Source organism: Balaenoptera borealis, assembly GCF_965194805.1.
Source record: "Balaenoptera borealis genome assembly, chromosome: 11".
NCBI lineage: Eukaryota > Metazoa > Chordata > Mammalia > Artiodactyla > Balaenopteridae > Balaenoptera > Balaenoptera borealis.
The window spans coordinates 37,888,613-37,912,118 of NC_138868.1; the positions used below are offsets into that span (position 1 = coordinate 37,888,613).

The following is a 23,506-nucleotide window of genomic DNA, read 5'->3' on the forward strand; positions in this document are numbered from 1 at the left end:
TATTTATTTATTTATGGCTGTGTTGGGTCTTCGTTTCTGTGCGAGGGCTTTCTCTAGCTGCGGCAAGTGGGGGCCACTCTTCATCGCGGTGCGCGGACCTCTCACTATCACGGCCTCTCTTGCTGCGGAGCACAGGCTCCAGACGCGCAGGCTCAGTAGTTGTGGCTCACGGGTCTAGTTGCTCCGCGGCATGTGGGATCCTCCCAGACCAGGGCTCGAACCCGTGTCCCCTACATTGGCAGGCAGATTCTCAACCACTGCGTCACCAGGGAAGCCCTGCCCAGTCTTTTAAAGTAGTCAGCAAAGCCTGTCTCAAGTTTTCCCTAGCATCCCAGGCATCTTCCTTGCTTGTTTCCAGCTAGAGACTCAGAATCTCATCTTTATCCAGATTGGAACATCTGGCCAGATGACTCTGCCCTGGATCCCATCTCTGGCCCTTCCAGTCTTGGTGACCATGTTACACAATGATTATGAGAAAGAGTGTCTGAAGTCATACCTGTCTCTGTCACATGTTGTCTAAGAGACCTTGGGAGAACAACTTTTCCTCATCTGTAAAATGGGTATAATAATCCTTTTAAGGATAATGTCAGAATTAGAAGGGATTATCACATTTGAAGTACAGAGCATATTACCGGGTACACAGTAATACTCAATGCATGTCAGCTAGTACCAGTACTAGTAGTGGTGGTAATACTCGGAGTAGTACGGAAATAGTAATAATAGTACTTGTAGTAGTTGTAGAGGCTGGGCTCTCTGGACTGTCAGGTGAAAGAGGAATAAATTGTTGTTTTGTTTAAACCACTGGCTTTAGGGTCTCTTTGTTACACAAAGTAACAAAGGCTTATTTTGAGTCCTAATGGAACATATTAAATGAATATTTTGAATTTTAAAAACATAAAAAAGTTCCATTTATACTAAGGTAAGAATTATGTCCAAAATATATGCCTGTGCAAAGTCTGGAAGGAAAAATGATTATGATAAGGTGATGGAGTTATACGAGAAACATTTTTCCCATTGAAATTTCCTCTTGTTATCTGTATGTTTCAATAAAAAACTATCTTGCCAGAGGAAAAGAAGAAAATGCCCCTGAGATTGAATATATTTTGATCATGTTTCTGTATCATAAGAGAGGACTGTATCTCTGAACCCTCCTTCAGCTGTAGGTCCTGGAGAGAATTAAACAATAAAAGAGACAAAGACAGAAAGGACAGGTCTGCCTCAGTGAGAGTGTGGGAGTAGTGGGCGCTCTTAGCACAGCGCTGAGAGAAGGGACGCTTCTTCCAGGCAGCATTTCACAACACCCACCTGAACCTCGGCGCCCCCAACAGGGAGGTGGGGAACATTCTCAGGTGGGACCAGTCCATGGGGCACCGAGACCTGGGCCTTCACTCTAAGACATTCGGCCCAGGGTATCCTATCTCCTGTCTCCCCTGGTGACCACCTGCCCAGTAGCCTAAAGACTGGTTTTCTGGATCAAGGCTCCTCCTCACAGCAACCTTAGCAGTCATCAGACAAACACCTGGCGTTTCACGCTAATGAGATCTCCTAAAACATGCAGGGCAGGAAGGTTGTCTCCAGAGGCTTTGTCCACAAGGTAAGAAAAGGTAGGATGGGGGCAGGCTATTACACGATGCGTGTTTCTCCTACCAGTATTAGTGAGAACTAGGCTACGCCCCCAGTTCCACGCCCCCATCCGACCCCATCCAAGAGAAAGGCCCACCTTGCAAGGTCTCCCACCACGGGACTTCTCAACCTCAGCTAACATTCTTCTCCAGTGTGGCTCATTGTCAGCACCTCTCAAAACAAGATGTGTGGTTTCCGCATGGCTAGTAACAGATCACAGGCCTCGCTTGCTCAGCCTGCGCCCTCTCTTCTATTTCACTCGGCCTGATTGTTGACAGGCCGTGAAGGAAGCATATCCCATTCCACTTAAAGAATTTCTGCTAGAGTGGTTTGGGGTTGGTACTCGGCAGAGCTTGAACGTTTCTAATGATCTGAGACATGCCGTAGGGAAGAGATTCCAGCTGGGAGACTGAGCTCGCTGTGCGTCCTCAGACAAATCAGTGCACCTCTCTGGGTGTCAGTTTCACTCTATCAATGATGGGGGTTGGACAAGAAGATCCTTTCTAGCTCTGATACACTCTAGTTCTGGAAATCCACTCTGGTTTAGGATGCTGCACTCTGGCTTGAATTTATGACCCAGACAGCCATTTGAATGCCAATTTAATGTTTCTTTTTTGGAGAAATGACTATCATTCCCAGGGTAATAACCAATGAGCCAATTCAAACCAAGGATAACAGGAAGAAAATGAAAATGTCTCTCCAAACTGGCTTAAATATAATTTACACAATACTGGTCTAACACAAGGCTAAACACTGAACTCTGTGTGTCTGTTAGCTGAGGCCAAGGGGCCTGGACACTGCAATTCTAAATAATAATTGTAGAAAGCCTAGACGCTTCTAAGGCATTAATGGGAAGGGACACCATCTCCTGGAGAAGTCGCTAGAGTTTAAGTGGCTTAAGAAAATTTGAGGGTGGTGTGCTGGGGCACCCCAGTAGGAAATTCAGATCTTAAAATGAACAATTCCAGGATTAGAGTGGAGGCAGGACATCTTTCCTGACCTTTCCAAGGGCTGGTTCTAAGGCGTGGCCCTTTTAGGCCTAGCCCTCACCACGCCGGCACTGACATCAGCTCAGTGTCTCCACAGCCGGCAGCCCTGGGAGCTCTGACTTGCTAGATCAATGAAAACATCAGCCTTGCCAGATGTGTCTGCCCCACTCCAAGCCCGCTGTGGAGCCAGGGGTTCAGGCTCGCTGCCGGACCATCTGCCATTAGGCACTGCTGTTAATTGCTGTGCTAATGAACAAGATTTGGACTGGAGGCACGAAATGCACATGCAGATTTAGACACAGTTCCCAGATACTGGGTCCTGCCTCCTAACAGCCTGGCACAGTCTCCAGGACGCAAAGGTAAAGGTGGCCGAGTCACATCATGGGCACAGACAGTGCATAACCCAGTGGGCAGATACTCCAAATAGCAAGCATTGGGAATTTTTCAACCAGGCACTCATTCGTCCATTCATCCATCTATCCACTCAACAACCACTGGCTTTACGGTGGACACTGTGTCAAATGCCAGGGCTTTAGGGATGACAGTGACTCAGTCCCTGCTGCCAGGGGATGACAGCCTAGCAGGGGGGAGACAGACAGCTGGACAAATACAGCAAATGCATCGTGGCAAGAGCTGGGAGAGGGGTCAGGCTAGGGGCTGGGGGAACACAGAGGAGGGGTATCTAACCAGCCTGGAGTATCAGGGAAGACTTCCCTGGAGGAGGAGAGAATGCCTGAGCCAAATGTTAAAGGAGGAGCAGAAATAACCCAGGGAAAGAATGGAGGAGGGCCTTGCAGACAGAGGGACTAGGAGGTAAAAGAGAACGGAGATGTCTGAGGAAGCCCAGGGGGCTGGGTAGAGCACAGGTGTGTAATGGGGGAAGGGGAAGGCACTGGGGGGACAGAGTGAGGATGCTGGAGAGGGAGATGGGGGCAGAAGATGAAGAGCCCTGAAGTGCAATTACTCTGCAAACCTTGACTAGGCTCTTGCACTGTTACAAGGGATAGGGCTAGGTCAATGTGAACCCCTGCCCTCAAGGGACATGAGCAAGGAACACAGGTGGTGGCTCAGAGTGGTTTGGAAGAAGAAGAAATGGTAACAGACTGAGTCAGAGAAGGTCTCGCTGTTGAGGAAGTCAGAGCTGGGCTTCCAGTTTCAAGAAGAACTTGGTCAGCTAAGCCAGCGTTAGGAGCCAGATACTTTGCACATGTTGACTCATCAAATCAGTGAGGCTGCGCTGTCCTCCCATTTTCCAGGTGAGGAGACTGAGGCCCTGGGAGCTTAAATAGTTTGGCAACTGGGAAGTGGTATGGCCAGGATTCCGACCCCTGGTATGCCTGACTCTGAAGACTGTGCCCTATCCATGCCACTTCCCAACGTCTTCCTGGAAGAAGGAACAGCACGAGCGAGGCCAGGAGAAGATAAATGGAAGGCACAGGGAGGACCAGTCAGGAGAAGAGAGTTTGTGTGAAGCAGGAGACTGGGGTCCTGGGTATATGGATGGTCTCGCAGAGCAACCCAGGCTTGAGCTTTGGAGTCCAACGATTCACCCTCTCTTGGCCTCAGTTTCCTAACTGGAAAACGGGGACCTCACATCTACGACCTGTGGCTGTCATCGGAATTCACTGAGATAATGCAAGTGCTTAGGACACAGCCTCCAGCCTCGTGTGTCCTCAAACATGGATGATTGATTATTTTAATCAACGGTCATCATTATTACTAATAATCATAATAACTGTTAGTAAGACCCCTGAATTAGGTTGGGACCAGTATGTGGGGAACTTTGAGCACCAGCTTGGAAAGCGGTTTTGATCTTGTCGATACTGAGGAATCGCAGAGAAAGGTTTTAAGCGCAGATGAAATGATGGCTTAGAGCCTTTTCTCCTCTCCTAGAAAATAACACAGCAGCTCCCTTCTTCAGAAGTTTCATGATTTTTCTTCTACACAGGAAAATTGCATCACAGTGAAGAAAGACCCTTTCAACACCTGCAAATGCTGGCCTTGAGGTGCCAGTGGGGGTCCGAGTGACTGTCTGAAGCCTGGGCACACGCCACAAGGAGCCTGAGAAGGGGTTTGTGGGCACCTGCTGGGGCCCGGGGGGCTCAGACACCCCCGGCTGGTGAGGAAGGGAAGAAGGGCGGAGTCACCACTGCTGGCCCCTTACCGCTGGCTCTGTGAGCCTCCTGAAGGTGTGAGGCAGCATCCCCTCAGCCATTTATCATCAAATCAGAAGCCTCTGGAGGCCACGCTCCTGTAGCCATAGAAACAGGCCCTCTCTGGACCACTCCTCTCTTTATTAAAAAGGATGAGTTGGTGGGTCCCCCCATCTTCAGTGATGGGAGTGGAGATAGCTGAGGGAGGGGAGGCCTTTGTGAGGGGCCCGCTGTGGCTTCACTTCCAGCCTGCCCCCCTGCCCTCTTGTTGTTCTGCAGAAGGAGGCTCTGTGGAGGCTTCCAAGCTGTGCAGCCATCCCCGAGGAAGGGGAGGAAGATCTGGCATCTCCCCAGGCACCCACACATCTTTGAGTGATTCTACTCCCTCGTGACCTGTCTGTGAAGCAGACCTTATCTTCACTTTACAAATAGAGAAATGTGGCCCAAAGAGGGCAAATGACTTGTCCAAGCCATGCAGTTAGTAGGTGGCCAGGCTGGATCCAAACCCCCCGTCTGTCTGATCTGCAAAACCCCAGTTTTAACCCCTACTGCATTCTGCCTCTCAGAGCAGAGGGTGAGAGAGAGAAGAATTGGCTAGAGCTCTTCGGAAAAGGGACTAAATGATAGTGGCCAAAGCAAAAGGAAGGATCCAGCTGACCCCTGGCTCTAAGCCAGGCAGAGAGACAGTCCTGGGTAGCACCTCCCCGAGTGACCTTGGGTAAGTGTCTTAGCTTCCCTGATTCCTGCATCCTCATCTGGAGAATGGCTCAGGGCAGGAGGGACCTATTCGCAGGATGACTGTAAAGATCAGAGATGTGATATCTAAGCCCATGGCCTTCCATAAACGCTCACTGATGGCAGTTCTGATTCATACAGATAGGATGGGGGCTCCTCAAGTATCCCCACTAACATGTAAGATAAGCTAAGAACAGAACTGTGAGCTGGACAGGCATGAGAATCTGCCTTCTCCCTGACAACTGCTCTTGGAAGCGATCCTTTATTGCTAAGCACTTAGGCACACTAGCTAGTTTCATCTTCCTCACAACCTGGAGAGGTATTACCCTCCCGTGTTACAGGTGAGGACGCTGAGACTCAACGACGTATTGCCAGGTCAGCCAGCTCCTGCTTGTGAGGATTCAGAGCTCTGCTCCCTGCTGCTCTGGCTCACTGTCTGTCCCCACAGCAGCCCAGGACCTGGGCACTGGTCTCTGGATCCATGGTCTCCAGAAAGTTCCAGAAGGAAGTCTTGTCCCTAGCCTCAGCCCTCGCATCCTCCTCTCAGGAGTTCAGCAGCTGCACATGACTCAGCCACTTCTTTTAGCCGAGTGGCTACCACTGATCACCCAATGTGAATGATCCAAGCTGAGGACTTCACTGGGACATGGGGAGAAGCAGGGTTCAGCTTGGAGTTGTAGGTCCCAGGCCCACCACCCCTCCCTGCCTCATCACCAGTTGGGTGCAGGACCCAGACTCAGTTTTGCAGGGTCCAAATGAAACAGTGGGCGGTCACATGGACCCCTTGAAGGGATTTCTAGGCTGGCCTTCCATTCCCCTCCATCAAAGCACTGCTGCAACTCACAATGAGGGCCGGGGGAGCTGTAAAATCCCCATTTGCCACAATTAGCAGATGAGTAATGAAGTGGCAGTGGCAGCCGGCAGCAGCCTCTGCTCTCCCAAGGCCACCCCTTTGCTCCTGTGAGTGCCACACAGGGACAGAGCCCGGCAGAGCACCTGGTACCCAGAGATACCTGGAGACACACCACTGGCTTCTCCTGCTCTTCCTCCCTGAAACCCAGGCTGTCTTTGATGTTACCGAGCAGCTCGTGTTCTCTGCAAGGGGCCTGCGCTTAGAATCTCCAAAAGCAGGGTGAAGCAAGGGAGGGGGACCCCAAAGGAGCAGAAAGGAGGAAGGAGAGACGAGGAAAAAACAACGTCTGCCAGGACCCCGGGGCAGGGAGGAACTATGGTGGGAAAGGAAAGCAGGCTGAGCAGCTGGAGCGCAGAGTGAGGTGCGTGGATTGAGAAAGGGCTGGACGGGGTGGGCAGAGGCGATCAGGCGGGGGTCCCCACAAGCCACGGGGGAGATTTTGCCATAGCGTTGGCATCTCATGGCTTCTACCCTTCTGGACTGTCAAGTCCTTTGATGCTTCCCTAGATTTCAGTAGCAATTTTGCTTCATCTGCAGATGGTTGTACTTGCCTGAAAATGGGCTGGCGCCAGCTTCCGGGCCATAGTCTGGAACAACGCCCGTGCGTGTTTGTTTCCGGGTGCATCACATGGAAGACGATTAGAGGCAGCCATATCCTTTCTGTGGTCCCTGAGGTCAGGGGCTGCCTGAGCATGAAGGAGACCCCAACTCCTGGCACCCTTCCAGAAACCCTCTGCCTCTTCTGGTCCAGCCAAGAAAGGACTTCAAGGCCCTCAGACCAAAGAGAAGAGTTGAAAAAAGTCTCAGCCGTAGAGAAAGCGCTATTCCCTCAAAATGCTTCTGTCCTGCTCAGTTCATCAAACCTGCTTTATGTAGCACAAAATGAACACAACCCTCATTAGCACGTTTGTGCTGCAGCTGAATTATCAAAAGCACATGCTGCTTCCAGCCTCTGCATCCCCAGAGGAAGCACAGCGTCTCCCTGAGAGGCCCGGCCAGTGCATGTGGAATCATCACTTGTCCTGTGCTCATGCAGTTTGCCTCATTTCCTCCAAGGAGCTATTTGCTGAAGGATATTCTCCTCCAGGTCTGATCCTCAGTGAACTCCCATGACCTGGCTGGGTCTGGTGAGTTGAGGTGGGAGGGATAATATGGTGTGTGGATGTGCTGGGCTGCCTCAGAAGCTAAGACAGGTGCAGCCAGGGAAAGCCTTCCTGAACACCAGACCAGGAAGGGGGTCCTTCTCGCATTTCTTCATTCGTTCCGCAGTTACTCATGGAGTGCCCACTGTCTGTGAAGTGGGGGGAGACAGCAGGGTACTGTGCATATTGGTGGGGATTCTAGAGCTAAATGGGCAGGGTTCAAATGCTGGTTCTACCACCCAGTAATAATAAAATTACTTTTACCCACTGATCCTAATTGGTTTTGTCACCTGTGAAGGGTGCTGGGCTACCAGGGTGGGGCCATAGAACCACGGTTGAGAGCCACTCTTTTAGCTGCCTCTCCAGCTGTTTGGTATGTCATCTGAATAAGCTTGGTCAGGAGCCTCATCCACCTCTGTGGGCTCGACCTGGAAATCTGGAACGATCCCCAGTCCTTTGGTGCTCAATCACCTCCTCTTTGCAGGGTTAAAGGTAACTCAGCCACTTACTGGCAGGCAAGACAGAGGTGAGTTTGGAGTGCATGATACTGAACTAAGTGCCAGGCACTGATGGGCAATTTGTGGGCACTGTTTTACTCCGTGCTCTCAAAAATTCTGTAAGCAGGTATCATTATTCTCATTTAAAAGATGAAGACACTAAGACTTGAAGAGATTTGGTGATTTGCCCAAGGACATGTGAGTGCTCAGGACCAGAACCAGAAAGCCTTGAATCAGAGCAGAGATTCCACAGAAAAGCCCCCCGGGCCAGGGCATGCTCACACGCGCTAGGGTGGCTGTGAGATGCAGCTCTGCAATGAGCACATAACATCCATGGGCAGCAGGGAAAGTGGACTGTGCCGGCCAAAGGAAGGGAATTAGCTGTGAGTCCTTCTGTCACTTTCTCACCAATCCACTCATTCTCTTCTGCAAAAACCCACTTGAAATTTCACCTTTTAAACAGTGCTGATAACGTCACCTATCACCGCGTCTCTCTTCTTTGTTCACTGAAATTCCCAGCATTTACCCACTAAACCCCACTGTTGACAGGTATACTTGGGGCATATTGTGCAGGTGACCTGGGTCTATTGCCCACCCTCTCTGAGCCTCACATCCTCACCTGGGTGAAAACGCCAGGCCAGCGGGGAGCCATTTGGCTTTTTCTCAGTCCCCATTTCTCCTGCTCTCTCCTTTCAGAGGTCACTGACCAACAGCCAGAGGGACCAAAATGGAGCCAGCTAAGACTACAAGTGGACTCCACCATCATCTCATGTCCCCTCTGCCCCCATGACGTCAGCCAAAGGAAAAAAAACAGTGATCGTAGACGAGCTCATTTTGCTTTCTACATGGGGGTGAGCTGTGGTGGAGAAGGATTAACCCAGGTGTGCAAATTAGCACAAGGCTATAGGCTACAAAGAAATCAGCCGCAAAAGAGTTCCCAGCCGGGCCTCTTTTATCCACAACTGAGGACAGCTCGTGTGGTTTTCTGCCCAAGGTGTTACTGGTAAGGGTAGCAATTCTGGACTCTGGGGAGTTGTTAGTGAAGGCAAAAGTTTGTTTGGTATTGTGGGGCTCAAACTGTGACACTACATCATTGGCTAAGGAGAAAGAGGGGAACGTGTCACCTTTTCCCGGCAACAAAAAGAAGAAAAGTCCCCAGTGTGGTGGCAGCTATTCTGAGTTCTGCAGCTACCTTAGAGATCTCATGTGGTCTCAATTCTTTAAATCTGTGTATCACACATGGATAACATCCTACTTTATATCTCCAGCCAGGACATCTTCCCTGAATTCCATACTCGTATATCCAACGGCCTATTTGACATCTCCACTTGGATGTCTAATAGAAACCTCCAACTTCATGTTTTAAAAACAAACTGCTCTTCTTCTCCAAACTCGCTCCATGGGAAGCCTTCCCGTCTCAGTCAAGGGCAAATCCATGCTTCTAGTTGCTCAGGCTGAAACCCTTGGAGTCATCCTTGCTGCCTTTCTTTTCCCCACATGCCTCATCCACTCAATCAGCGAATCCTGCTGGCTCTACCTTCAAAACATATCCCAGACTGACCAGTCCTGGCCACTCCCTTGCCTCCAGCATCGCTCCCTGAATTACTGCAATAGTCCCTTAACACACAGTGTATTTGTACCAAGGGGAAACTAGAAATTAATGTCCAACAATATAAGCTTTAGAGAATAACTTTTTAAGATTTCCATCCTCTGGACCGTCAAATGGCTATTTAAGGCCATGCTTGAAGAACAATCAAGAAATTGCCTGGGAAAATCGTACTTGAAATTATAAGGTTAAAAAAAAAACAATACATGTAAACTGGAAAGTTATATTCAAAAATGTTCTCTGGGTTCTAAAATTATAGGAATTTTAAGTTTCTTTTTCTATGTTCATACTTTCTAAAATTTTTTTAAAGAATGAAGTTTCATTATTAGGAAAAATTGCTACTTAAAAAAATAAAATGATGGGAAAAAAAGACAGAAAGAAGACAGAAGCAGAGACAATGTGTGGTGGTTGAAGAGGAGGGAGAGGCTGCAGTTTCCCTGTCTGCAGAGAATGTGTGAGCTCTCTGTCCTGTGTGTCCCCATTTCCCAGATAAAGAAAGAGAGGCCCAGAGATGCACGGTGACTTGCTAGAATAACAATGCCTGCTTTCATTTATTCCCAGGTGCCAGACACTGTGCAATGTGCTTTATAAAATGAATATTCTTCATACTACCTGTCTCAGGTTAGCCATCCCCCCTGCCCTGCCCCACCCCATTCTACAGCTGAGGAAACTGAGGCTTACAGGAGTTAGAGAACTTGTCAGAAAGACATGACCGGTCACCTTCAAATCTCGTGTTCAAATCCCAAAGTCCATACTATTAACTACTATTGTGTGTTGTTTTTTTAACTTTACAAAGTCATAGGTTAACTTAGGAGTGGAGAACCGAGGTTTCCCAACCTCCTCAGTCCCCTTGCCCCATTTGAAAATGGAAGGTGACAGCAGAATGAAACAGCTCAGAGGCCCCCTAATACTTCTCAGCCCAGGGCACAGCCTGGGCCTGCCTGGGCCAGGGCTACCTCCTCTGGTTGGACTCATGAGTCCAAATTTCCCCTCATAAAAAAAAGCAGCTGCTGCGGGCAGGCTTTCAGAGAGCCTGGGGCTGCCGGCAGGGGAAGGCCAGCCAGCCTGGGAGGTGGGAGCTCCCCCCAGGGCAGCCTGACCTCCTACCCAGAATCCTCTCCTGTGTGATTCCCTCCCAGGCAATAAAGCCATAGACGATCTAGGGAGCATCTCCTAGCGTTAAATGTCAAACACACACCGATAAAAAGTCTGGTGAGCTGATCTCTCTGAGATGAGGAGAAGGGGGACTCGGGTCCTATCAGCAGCTTCTGGGCCGTGGGGGAGGGAGTCATGTACCTGAGGGACTCCTGTGGCCTGACAGGTAGGCCTGGGCTGTGGAGGTGACAAATAGTTTCACCTACAATGTCTGTAAAAATAAGATCAGAAGGACAGCAACGTTACAGTGTTGTTGAAAGGATCTGATGAGAGTATAAGTTAAACCCCAGGAGAACTGAATTGTTCTAGTTCTGAGGACAACAGTGCCGACCCCCGGCTTGCAATTGGGCAAATGAAGATTTTCCTGTGATAGGCGCCCTACACGACAAACACAATATGGGCTGGAGCAGAGCGATGCAAAGGCGTCTTGAGGAGACAGAATGGCCCTCAGGCCTTTGGCCCTGGATGTTAACCTTGGCGCAGGTACTAGCATTTTTAAAGGAAAAAAATAGGTTTTAAAGGAAAAATATAGGAAAGCAAAGTTCTCACGTCTTTCAAGTCAATCTAAGAATTAACTTTCTCCTTCTTATCCACAGCAGGTTATATTCCCCTTGTTGTGGCATCACCCAAACCAGCGTAAACAGTCCATGTATTCTGGTATTGCAAAAATGAGCTTCACTTGTTGATCTGATCCCAATCTGGTGCACACCTGTGAAAGGATGCGTGTGGGACGTCGGGACTGAGGCACGCTGTTGGGAAAGCATCTCCAGGACTGATGAGAAGGGGACCAAGGTATTTCCAATCTTTTTTCCTACAAGGCTTAAAACAAAGTGGTTCTGCCTAACTCTGAGTTATCTAGAAAGGCAAACTAGCCACTTGGCCCCTTTCTAACGAATCACGCTTTCACTCTAAGAGCCTAAAATACAATGTGAATGCATGACAGTTCCCTTGTGAGTTTTAGCCTCCCTCGGGGGATAGGACTCCCTCTTTTCCCTCCTTTCTCCTTCCCTCTATGCAGCCACTTGCCAGTTGGCACCTCCGTACCACTTCCCACAGTCTCCTACCTTCTGCAGACCTGTCTCCCAGAGAACCCGTCCCAGCCTCGATCTCTGAAGTCTCAGCCTCTGTGTTCAGTGGCCGCTCCAGAAAGGAAACTGCCAGCTCTGGGTTTCATTTACAGCTAATGAAAGAGGCTGTTTTCCCTGGAGACAAAGTCAGAGGAGTCTTCACACTGCCAGGCACCCCCCCTCCCTGGGGCCCGCAGCTCTCAGCGTTGTCCAGACACCCCATCCCCATTCCACCCCTCAGGAGGGGCACCTAAGGGTCCCAACAGAACCTACCGAAGTGAGAGCTCCCCAGCAAACAGGGAGGTTTCCTGACAGGGAAGGGAAACAGAGTCTGTCTATTTCCCTTGGAGTCTGTCCAGGTAGAGCAATGTCAAAGACTGGGCAGGGGTACAAAAGGCTTTAGGCAGGAACCCCAGAGGACAGTGTGCAGAATTCTGGCCATCAGACCGCAGAATGTGTTGTTACTGGCTACATCCATTCCTATTTGGCAAATGTAGTTTTTGGATAGGACGATGTTTTTCAGTCTGGGCTCAATGTGCCAAGTGTCCTGGGTCAGAGGGAAAGGCTGGTGTCCACGCCAGATGGCAGGGCCTGAGGCTGGGGGAGACTGCAGAGCTCGCCAGGACCCCAGCAGTGGCCCGGGCCCAGCAGAGTCATCACCGGGGCACCGAGGCCTGGGTGACGAGGGCATTGTTCTCCTATTCTGGTCCTTCCCTCCAGCCTCACCTCCCAGGCCTGAGCAGAGGGTCATGGAGACAGGCAGAGAGACAGCAATTGTTGTCTGGCCCAGAAAGGCTGCATGAAAAAACTCCCATTTTCCAGCCTGGCGTTTCTCACGCACCCACCCGCCTCCCAGCTCCATGCCTCCAGATGTCTTCCCCACTTTTTTTTTCAAAATAATAGCAGCTCTATTGATGGATTATTCTCATACAATTCATCTACTTAGAGTACACAACCTGATGGTTTTTAGTCTATTCACAGAGTTGTGCAACCATCACCACAATCAATGTTCACCCTACTCCCTCCAGATAACCCACACCCACTGCTGTGAGGATGCAGTGCCTAGACCCTCTTCTGGTCACATCGCCCTCAGCTTAACCATTGCTTTATCAGTTCTCCTAGTAGCTCTGGGAGCACTTGTACACTTCAGAAGAGACCATGAATTTAAAAAAGGAGAAATAGTACAGCATCATCAAGAAATCTGACCTGCGATACAGAAAATGATCAAGGAGAATCTAATGAAGAGTGAGACTTCTGTCAATGAAGCATAGGAGGAACAGGAATTGTTAACCTCTCTACAAACTGACTGACCTGATTAAAAAAAAAAAAGAGCTGAAGCATCTCAAGAAGAATTGTTTACCCATAAAAAATGCATCTATTAGCAATCACTGCCCTTTCTTTTCATTCTTCCCCAAACCTAGGCGAATCTACTTTCTGTCTCTGTATTTGCCTATTCTGGACGTTTCATATAAATGGGATCATACCATACTTACCTCTTAAGCCCCGCTGCAGCCCAGTTTAAGCCTCCTGGGGCTTGTGTGTCTACTGGGGACCATGGCACCAGGCTGGGCTACCTGTGCTGATGGAGGAAGCGGCAGGTCCAAAACGTTCATGCATGCCTGCCTTTTCTCCGTGAGTCCCCAAACCTCCTGGCTGTGCTCTATGATGACAACCATGGACTGACAAGACCCTCAGACATGGAGTCAGGAAATATGGGGGCAAAGACAGGCTTTGCCATTTGCCGGCTCCGGCACTGACACGTCACTTAAACCTCCTGGACCCGTTTCTCAGCCGCAAACCAAGATTAATAAATAAGTCTACCTCCCAGCCTCGCGGTGAGGGTCACACAAGAGGCGTGTGAATGCACACAGCATACATCATAAAGCCATATGCAGATAAATACGGTGTCATCCCAGCTCTTCTTTGAGTTTATAAACAAAAGTGAAGAGCTGGTCTTCTTACCGTGATAACTCTATGTCCTCCCCTCCCCACCTTTATTCCTCTGTGTTTTATTCTCTCTGTGCCTATGACACAGATGTCAAGGACCACTCAAGGGATGGTGCCCCTAGAAGCCAGTAAAAGAAGAGCTGACCACTTCCCAGGGCTCTTTGGTGAGAAAACAAAATGATCAGTCCTTGCTGGGCAGGCTGCAACACACAAGAGTGCGTGAGCATGGACCAAAAGCCTGGACTTTGGATTGGGACAGTCCTAGCCTTCAGGGCTGGCTTGGTCATCTCACCTCTGGCAGCCCAATTAACCTCCTCTCCTGTTTCCTCACCTGTACAACTTGAGATAAAAATAGTTACAACCTCATGAGTTGTGTGCTAGGATTACCTGAGATAAGGGCTTAGCACAGAGACGGACTAGCGGTCAAGATAAATTGCAGCCACTGCTATTAGTATTATCCTGGTTGTAATTATTACTGCTGTTATCAGAGAAGGGGTAGCATATTGGTGAGAAGCACTGGCTCCCACCTGGGTTTAAGTATATTCACAGAGTTGTGCAACTGTCACCACAATCCATGTTCACGCTATTCTCCCCCAAATAACCCACACCCACTTCTGTGAGGACACACTGCCTGGACCTCCTCCTGGTCACATCGCCCTCAGCTTAACCATTGCTTTATCAGTTGTTCTAATAGCTCTGAGAACCTCTGTATACTTCAGAAGAGAACATGAATTAAAAGAGAAGAAATAGTACAGCATCATCCGCCAGTTTGGTAGTTTGAGGCCAGGCTCCACCCCCTCTCTGTGCCTTAACTGAACGTAGATACGAAAATAGTACCAAACTCATAGTATAGATAACTGGGAAGGTCAATGAGTTCATATACATAGTGTGCTTAAATACAGTGCCTGGAACAGAGAGCTATGGAAGGATTTGTTACTATTACTTCCTGAGATGGTTCTCCTCATTCCCTCACATATCAGCAATGGCTCCTGGGTATCTTCCCCTCACTTCCTCCCTGTATACCCTGAGTCCCTGTTTTCTATCTTAAAAGTCCTTCTGATACTTTTTCAAATTGTAAAATAGCCTCTGGTTTTCTAATCCCATCTAACAATCTGTTTACACCTGCAAAAGTCCAAGAACTAAAAGCATTAGATAGTTCCTCCTGGAAAATGTTAATGCCCAGAGGAAGAACACCCCCAGGAATGAGGAAAAGCCCCCAGACTTTGGAGGTGGGTCTCTGCCTGCAAGATCTAGCTCAGACATTTCTCTCTAGCTGGCTGTTCGAGGCAAGATTAAAGCAATTCCAGCAAATGTCAGGAGCTCAACCGCCCAGCCCCCAGAATAAAAGTCCATTTCTTCCTTAGGGTTCTAGGGGCAGTGAATCTGTGGCTTGAGGGGGTAAACACTGATGAAATCTAAAGAACCAGCAAAGAGAAGGTGGGGCAACCGATTATCTTCCCAACTTGCCTCCGCTGATTACATTATCATTTATTGCAGCTCAGCAGGAAAAAGCTGGGAAAAGCAGCCTGCGATCCTGGGTTGAATAACTATCCCAACTATCAGGGCTGGGAATACAAGCTCGATGTAGCCAAATCTTAAATGCATTTGCATCTAATCCCCTTCTAATCCTTCCTATGGAATAATGTAAAAGCTGAACAAGATCATCCAGCCTTCCCAGGGTGCACAGGACACAGACACTCCTGTCCAAACTCTGAGATGTAATTAGCCAAAGCGGGGTTCCCCTCTGAGAGCTTGAAGCCCGGTACTCATGCTAATGACAATGTCCCTGTCCCAGATGATTTTGTGCATTTGCACACACGTCCCACACACGGCTGGACAACAGGGGACTAAACCTCAGGCAGAGAAGGACCAAGTCGAAAGGGATCTTAAGAGCTGTCCAGTTACCTGTCCCACTCTCATTCTACAGAACAGGGCACTGGGATCCACAGCAAGGACTAACTTGCCCTAATTATCGCTCTGTCCTTTCTCTTTTTTGTTTCCTCGTTTGCCAGTGCAAATCATTTCGCCTACACTGCAGGGGTTTTGAGGACTAAACGAGAGACATAGGCCCTGAAATGTAGTAGAAGCTTGCTAATTTACTTTCTTCCCTTCCTTCTCATGCTGCCCTGATATGTAATGATGGTGTTTTGTTTGCTTTCTCCTGAACATTTAGTGGGACCACAGTCAACCTACCAAATATCAAGGAAGCTGGGAAAGCCATGAAGTTCTCACCTTGCAAGACACAAGCTTTCCCCTCAGTATAGGTGGTGGGTCTTTGGAGGTTTTATTCATTCATCCGTTTATTCAACAAATTCAGAGTCAGCCATTGTTCCAAGGATACAGGAGTGAGTAAAATAGTTATTGTGAGAGAAAGATCTTAAACAAATCATTACACTCCTAATTATGTAATGAAAATTCTGATAAGTGATACAAAAGACAGACAGGTGGCTGTAGGATTGTATAACAAGGGGACTTAACAGAGCCTGGGGTGGGGGTAGTCATCCCAGAAGACTTCCCCGAAGACCCAAAGGAAGGCTTCCTTGAGGAACATTTATGCTCACAAATGAAGGATGATTAGAAATTTGTCCAGCAAGGAGTGGGGCTGGGAATGAGGGCTGGGAAAAGCAGCCCTGGAAGATAGAGCATGTGCAAAGGCCCTGGGAAAGAAATTGCCTGCCATATTTGAGGAACCACATAGGATTAGAAAGAAGTCTAAGGGCTGGTTTGTGCTTGTATGATTATTTGTTTTTGTTTAGTTTTGGGGAGGACCAAGGTCAGCAATCTCAGAGCCCTGGGGAGGAAGGACCACTGGAGGGCGAGTCAATGAGTCAGTTTGTTAATCCTGACCCTTGGATCAAACCAGGGTAAGAGTTGCTGCAACTCCAGAGGAATCAGTGAGACAGTCCTAGGAAGAGACATTTGAAGTTCTGGGGCTGAGCAAGGCTGGTCCACAGAACAGCCCTCACCAGCAGATACTTATTAAAACACCCCTTCCCCCACTCTCGCCCCCACTACCTTTGCTGTAGAAGGAAGGCTACTCCTTACTTCATCGAGGACCAATCTTCCAAAACCAACTCAAAATCTAGGAGACTGTATGTCTCTCAGCATTTGTTCAGTCTTCATGTCATCATTAGTCCAGGGGCGCTGTGCATAACAGTTAAGAGCTTGGGCTCTGGACTGCTTGGGTTTGAATCCTGATATTGTCATTTACTAGCTGTGTGACCTCAGGCGCGTCTCTTAACCTCTCTGTGTCCTCATCTCTAATCTCTAAAATGAAGATAACAATTTATTCACTTCATAAGGTTGTTATAAAGGTTAAATGAGATGCTGCATATAAACACTGGGACACTCAGGTGGACGTCCTCAATAAATGGCAGCTTTATATAATTATTATTTCAGTAATATCACCATAGCAACCCTGTAGTGCATGTTTACAACGTTCCAGATACTGAGCTGAGTATTCCATATACTTTATTTTGAATGCTCCCATAAGTTTAGTATAATGATCCCCATTTCCTAAATGAGGAAACTCAGGCTCAGAGGAATTAAGTGACATAGCTATTAAGTGACAGAGAGAAGATTCAAACCCAGGTTCCAAAAGCAGTCCCCTCTCTGCATTTCTATCCCAAATTAGCCACTTCTCATCAAAGTGCTGTAAAATCCCGTTAATTACGACTAATGAGAATGAGGTTCTATCCACTACCTGTTCATTGATTTGCAGATTTTTAATATCATTCCTTGCCCCAGGAGAACTCTCCAGGGGACCATCATTACCATACAATTCTTTGGGGGAAATGAAACAACAGCTGGCCCTTCCAATCACCATGGCAACACTCCTGTAAGTACATGGAATCATGTCAACAAAAAAAATTTATATATATATATGTTCTATATTTGCCCTTAATCTCTATGTTACACATTGACTTGCTGATGACACCATCGAGGCTCAGGTACAGGTGTTTTCAATCAGTTTCAAGATCCTTCCCCCTCCTCTGATGTTTCCAAGACCCCATCAAGCTGGGCATAGGCAGGAAGAGACGTTGCTAGGGAAAAGGGAACATTGCCAAGCTCCGGCCCACAGCAGCACTTGCTTCACTCTGGCAGTGTGTAAGTGTGGGACAGGGCTGGCATCATGGGCATGTGACCAGTACAGTGGCAAAGGGCCCCGCACTCAGAAACGGCCCGTGCTTGGTTTACTACTCTTGCTGATGCCGTCCTGAAATGCTCAATAACCTTTGAACAAGGCATCTCCCATGTCCACTGGGCAGCAGCCCCACAAATTACGCAGCAGGTCCTGTGTGAGAAACAAGTGATGAACAGGCATTTTGTGCATTTCCTTCCTGGATGGCATTTTCTCCTTCTTTATGCCTCCTTCTCAGATCTGCCAATCCATTCAGCACTCTAGCTCAAGAGTTTTCATCAAAACTCAATAGTCTTCCCCCAGAGAATGCAGCCATGCCAATGTCACCAGAACGGAGTCACTCATAACCCTACAAATAATAGTTGCTATGTGTGTATTGCCTGCTAGATGCCAAGTACCACACTCAACCGGGGCTAATATTATTTGTGATCTGGAAGGTGGGTAGGTATTATCAGCCCCACTTCACAGTTGAGGACACTAAAGCTCAGAGAGGTTCAGTGACGTTCCCAAGGTCACACAGTACTGGAGACACAAATCTTGTGACTCTTCCCAAAGGTCCTTCTCAAAGGCTGCTGCTGTGCCTGACTTGGGCCCAGGTGGTTCTCCATTTGTGGCAGATCACTTACAAGTCCCAGGAGTGCGGGCCCCTCCCAGCCACATGCCCAGAGTTTCTGGCTCTTCTGACATTTTCCAGACTTGGAAGAGACACTTTCCAGTGCGGTGTGGGTGCTGACATTGTGGGAGGCTGCTGACAGGATTGGGGTTACAATTCCGAAGTGATGAAGACTTAGCTCCCCACTGGGCACACTGACCAGCGGGAAATAGGGGTTGAGAGGGAGCTGGGCACAGACATTCCTCTTCCTCCTCTCTCCATGGACTACTTCTGTCATTTGCAACCAAGGGAAGCCCAGCTAGCACTGTATATTCCCACTGAAGGGAACTAGAATGCAGAGGTGGGAAGAGGGTGAGCTTTGGAGCCTGACAGACCTGAGTTTGAATCTGGAACTCCATCACTTTCCAGCTCTGGATCATGAGGGGTAATTGAACCTCTCTGTGCCTCAGTTTCCCCATGTAAGAAATCAGGGGAATAATACCATATTTCAAGGAAACTGTGAGTATCTAATGAGGTCATATATATAACATGCTGAGCACCGTCCTCCCGCCCCCAGTATCTGCTCAAAACGCTGACTTCCTTTCCCCATCTTCCATGTTGGTGGCAGGGACTATCTGTAGAGGCAGGTTTTGCTTCAGCCCAAGACCCCATGGGTTTGGTCAGAAAGCACTATTAGTCACTCCAAGCTGTCCTCGTTCTCGGCACCTTGAACTAAGAAGGCAAGACCTAGAAGCCTTCTCTAGAAATCAAAGTTCACAAAGTCTCATCCCTGAAGCATACCTCAGAGATAACATAGTTCCAGCTTTCACACAGACTGCTTTGAAAACCTTTTTTTTTTCAGCTTTTAATATACACATATATATATTTTTAACATCTTTATTGGAGTATAATTGCTATACATTGTTCTTAGTTGCTGCTGTATAACAAAGTGAATCAGCTATATGTATATATATATCCCCATATCCTCTCCTCCCTCTTGCGTCTCCCTCCCACCCTCCCTATCCCACCCCTCTAGGTGGTCACAAAGCACCGAGCTGATCTCCCTGTGTTATGCGGCTGCTTCCCACTAGCTATCTATTTTACATTTGGTAGTGTATATATGTCCATGACACTCTCTCACTTCGTACCAGCTTCCCCTTCCCCCTCCCTGTGTCAAGTCCATTCTCTAAGTCTGCGTCTTTATTCCTGTCCTGCCCCTAGGTTCTTCAGAACCTTTTTTTTTTTTTTTAGATTCCATATATATGTGTTAGCATATGGTATTTCTTTTTCCTCTTTCTGACTTACTTAACTCTGTATGACAGTCTCTAGGTCCATCCACCTCACTACAGATAACTCAATTTCGTTTCTTTTTATGGCTGAGTAATATTCCATTGTATATATGTGCCACATCTTCTTTATCCATTCATCTGTCAATGGACACTTAGGTTGCTTCCATGTCCTGGCTATTGTAAATAGAGCTGCAGTGAACATTGTGGTACAGGACTCTTTTTGAATTATGGTTTTCTCAGGGTATATGCCCAGTAGTGGGATTGCTGGGTCATATGGTAGTTCTATATTTTGTTTTTTAAGGAACCTCCACACTGTTCTCCATAGTGGCTGTATTAATTTACTTGCCACCAACAGTGCAAGAGGGTTCCCTTTTCTCCACACCCTTTCCAGCATTTATTGTTTGTAGATTTTTTGATGATGGCCATTCTGACTGGTGTGAGGTGATATCTCAATGTAGTTTTGATTTGCATTTCTCTAATGATTAGTGATGTTGGCATCCTTTCATGTGATTGTTGGCAATCTGTATATCTTCTTTGGAGAAATGTCTATTTAGGTCTTCTGCTCATTTTTGGATTGGGTTGTTGGTTTTTTTGATATTGAGCTGCGTGAGCTGCTTGTAAATTTTGGAGATTGATCCTTTGTCAGTTGTTTTGTTTGCAAATATTTTCTCCCATTCAGAGGGTTGTCTTTTCGTCTTGTTTATGGTTCCCTTTGCTGTGCAAAAGCTTTTAAGTTTCAATAGGTCCCACTTGTTTATTTTTGCTTTTATTTCCATTTCTCTAGGAGGTGGGTCAAAACGGATCTTGCTGTGATTTATTTCATAGAGAGTTCTGCCTATGTTTTCCTCTAACAGTTTTATAGTGTCTGGCCTTATATTTAGGTCTTTAATCCATTTTGAGTTTATTTTTGTGTCTGGTGTCAGGGAGTGTTCTAATTTCATTCTTTTATATGTAGCTGTCCAGTTTTCCCAGCACCACTTATTGAAGAGGCTGTCTTTTCTCCATTGTATATTCTTGACTCCTTTATCAAAGATAAGGTGACCATATGTGTGTGCGTTTATCTCTGGGCTTTCTATCCTGTTCCATTGATCTATATTTCTGTTTTTGTGCCAGTACCATACTGTCTTGATTACTGTAGCTTTGCAGTATAGTCTGAAGTCAGGGAGCCCGATTCCCCCAGCTCCATCTTTCTTTCTCAAGATTACTTTGGCTATTCAGGGTCTTTTCTGTTTCCATACAAACTGTGAAATTTTTTGTTCTATTTCTGTGAAAAATGCCATTGGTAGTTTGATAGGGATTGCATTGAATCTGTAGATTCCTTTGGGTAGTATAGTCATTTTCACAATGTTGATTCTTCCAATCCAAGAACATGGTATATCTCTCCATCTGTTTGTATCATCTCTAATTTCTTTCATCAGTGTCTTATAGTTTTCTGCATACAGGTCTTTTGTCTCCTTAGGTAGTTTATTCCTAGGTATTTTATTTTTTTGTTGCAATCGTAAATGGGAGTGTTTCTTTAATTTATCTTTCAGATTTTTCATCATTAGTGTATAGGAATGCAAGAGATTTCTGTGCATTAATTTTGTATCCTGCTACTTTACCACATTCATTGATTAGCTCTAGTAGTTTTCTGGTAGCATCTTTAGGATTCTCTATGTATAGTTTCATGTCATCTGCAAACAGTGACAGTTTTACTTCTTCTTTTCCAGTTTGCATTCTTTTTATTTCTTTTTCTTTGCTGATTGCTCTGGCTAAAACTTCCAAAACTATGTTGAATAATAGTGGTGACAGTGAGCAACCTTGTCTTGTTCCTGATCTTAATCGAAATGGTTTCAGTTTTTCACCATTCAGGATGACATTGGCTGTGGGTCTGTCATATATGGCCTTTATTATGTTGAGGTAAGTTCCCTCTATGTCTACTTTCTGGAGGGTTTTTATCATAAACGGGTGTTGAATTTTGTCAAAAGCTTTTTCTGCATGTATTGAGATGATCATATGGTTTTTCTCCTTCAATTTGTTAATATGGTGTATCACATTGATTGATTTGCGTATATTGAAGAATCCTTGCATTCCTGGGATAAACCCCACTTGATCTGGTGTATGATCCTTTTAATGTGCTGTTGGATTCTGTTTGCTAGTATTTTGTTGAGGATTTTTGCACCTGTGTTCATCAGTGATATTGGCCTGTAGTTTTCTTTTTTTGTGAAATCTTTCTCTGGTTTTGGTATCAGGGTGATGATGGCCTCGTAGAATGAGTTTGGGAGTGTTCCTCCCTCTGCTATATTTTTGGAAGAGTTTGAGAAGGATAGGTGTTAGCTCTTCTCTAAATGTTTGATAGAATTTGCCTGTGAAGCCATCTGGTCCTGGGCTTTTGTTTCTTGGAAGATTTTTAATCACAGTTTCAATTTCAGTGCTTGTGATTAGTCTGTTTATATTTTCTATTTCTTCCTGGTTCTGTCTCAGAAGGTTGTGCTTTTCTGAGAATTTGTCCATTTTTTCCAGGTTGTCCATTTTATTGACATATAGTTGCTTGTAGTAGTTTCTTAGGATGCTTTGTATTTCTGCAGTGTCAGTTGTTACTTCTCCTTTTTCATTTCTAATTCTGTTGATTTGAGTCTTCTCCCTTTTTTTCTTGATGAGTCTGGCTAATGGTTTATAAATTTTGTTTATCTTCTCAAAGAACAAGCTTTTGGTTTTATTGATCTTTGCTATCGTTTCCTTCTTTTCTTTTTCATTTATTTCTGATCTGATCTCTATGATTTCTTTCCTTTTGCTAACTTTGGGGTTTTTTTGTTCTTCTTTCTCTAATTGCTTTATGTGTAAGGTTAGGTTGTTTATTTGCGATGTTTCTTGTTTCTTGAGGTAGGATTGTATTGCTATAAACTTCCCTCTTAGAACTGCTTTTGCTGCATCCCATAGGTTTTGGGTCATCATGTTCTCATTTTCATTTGTCTCTAGGTATTTTTTGATTTCCTCTTTCATTTCTTCAGTGATCTCACGGTTATTTAGTAGCATATTGTTTAGCCTCCAGGTGTTGTGTTTTTTACAGATTTTTTCCTGTAATTGATATCTAGTCTCACAGCATTGTGGTCAGAAAAGATACTTGGTATGACTTCAATTTTCTTAAATTTATCAAGGCTTGATTTGTGACCCAAGATATGATCTATCCTGCAGAATGTTCCAAGAGCACTTGAGAAGAAAGTGTATTCTGTTGTTTTTCGATGGAATGTCCTATACATATCAATTAAGTCCATCTTGTTTAATGTGTCATTTAAAGCTTGTTTCCTTATTTATTTTCATCTTGGATGATCTGTCCATTGGTGAAAGTGGGGTGTTAAAGTCCCCTACTATGATTGTGTTACTGTCTATTTCCCCTTTTATGGCTGTTAGCATTTGCCTTATGTATTGAGGTGCTCCTATGTTGGGTGCATAAATATTCACAGTTGTTATATCTTCTTCTTGGATTGATCCCTTGATCATTATGTAGTGTCCTTCTTTGTCTCTGGTAACATTCTTTATTTTAAAGTCTATTATGTCTGATATGAGAATTGCTACTCCAGCTTTCTTTTGATTTCCATTTGCATGGAATATCTTTTTCCATCCCCTCACTTTCAGTCTGTATGTGTCCCTAGGTCTGAAGTGGGTCTCTTGTAGACA

At 46.4% G+C, this 23,506-nt stretch overlaps 1 protein-coding gene across 1 annotated transcript in view; it reads right to left on the bottom strand.

Annotated features, from left to right (window-relative positions):
- NAV2 (neuron navigator 2) overlaps positions 1-23,506 on the bottom strand; it is an 858,870-nt gene that overhangs the window by 571,287 nt on the left and 264,077 nt on the right. The gene's annotated exons all lie outside the window — the stretch shown is intronic.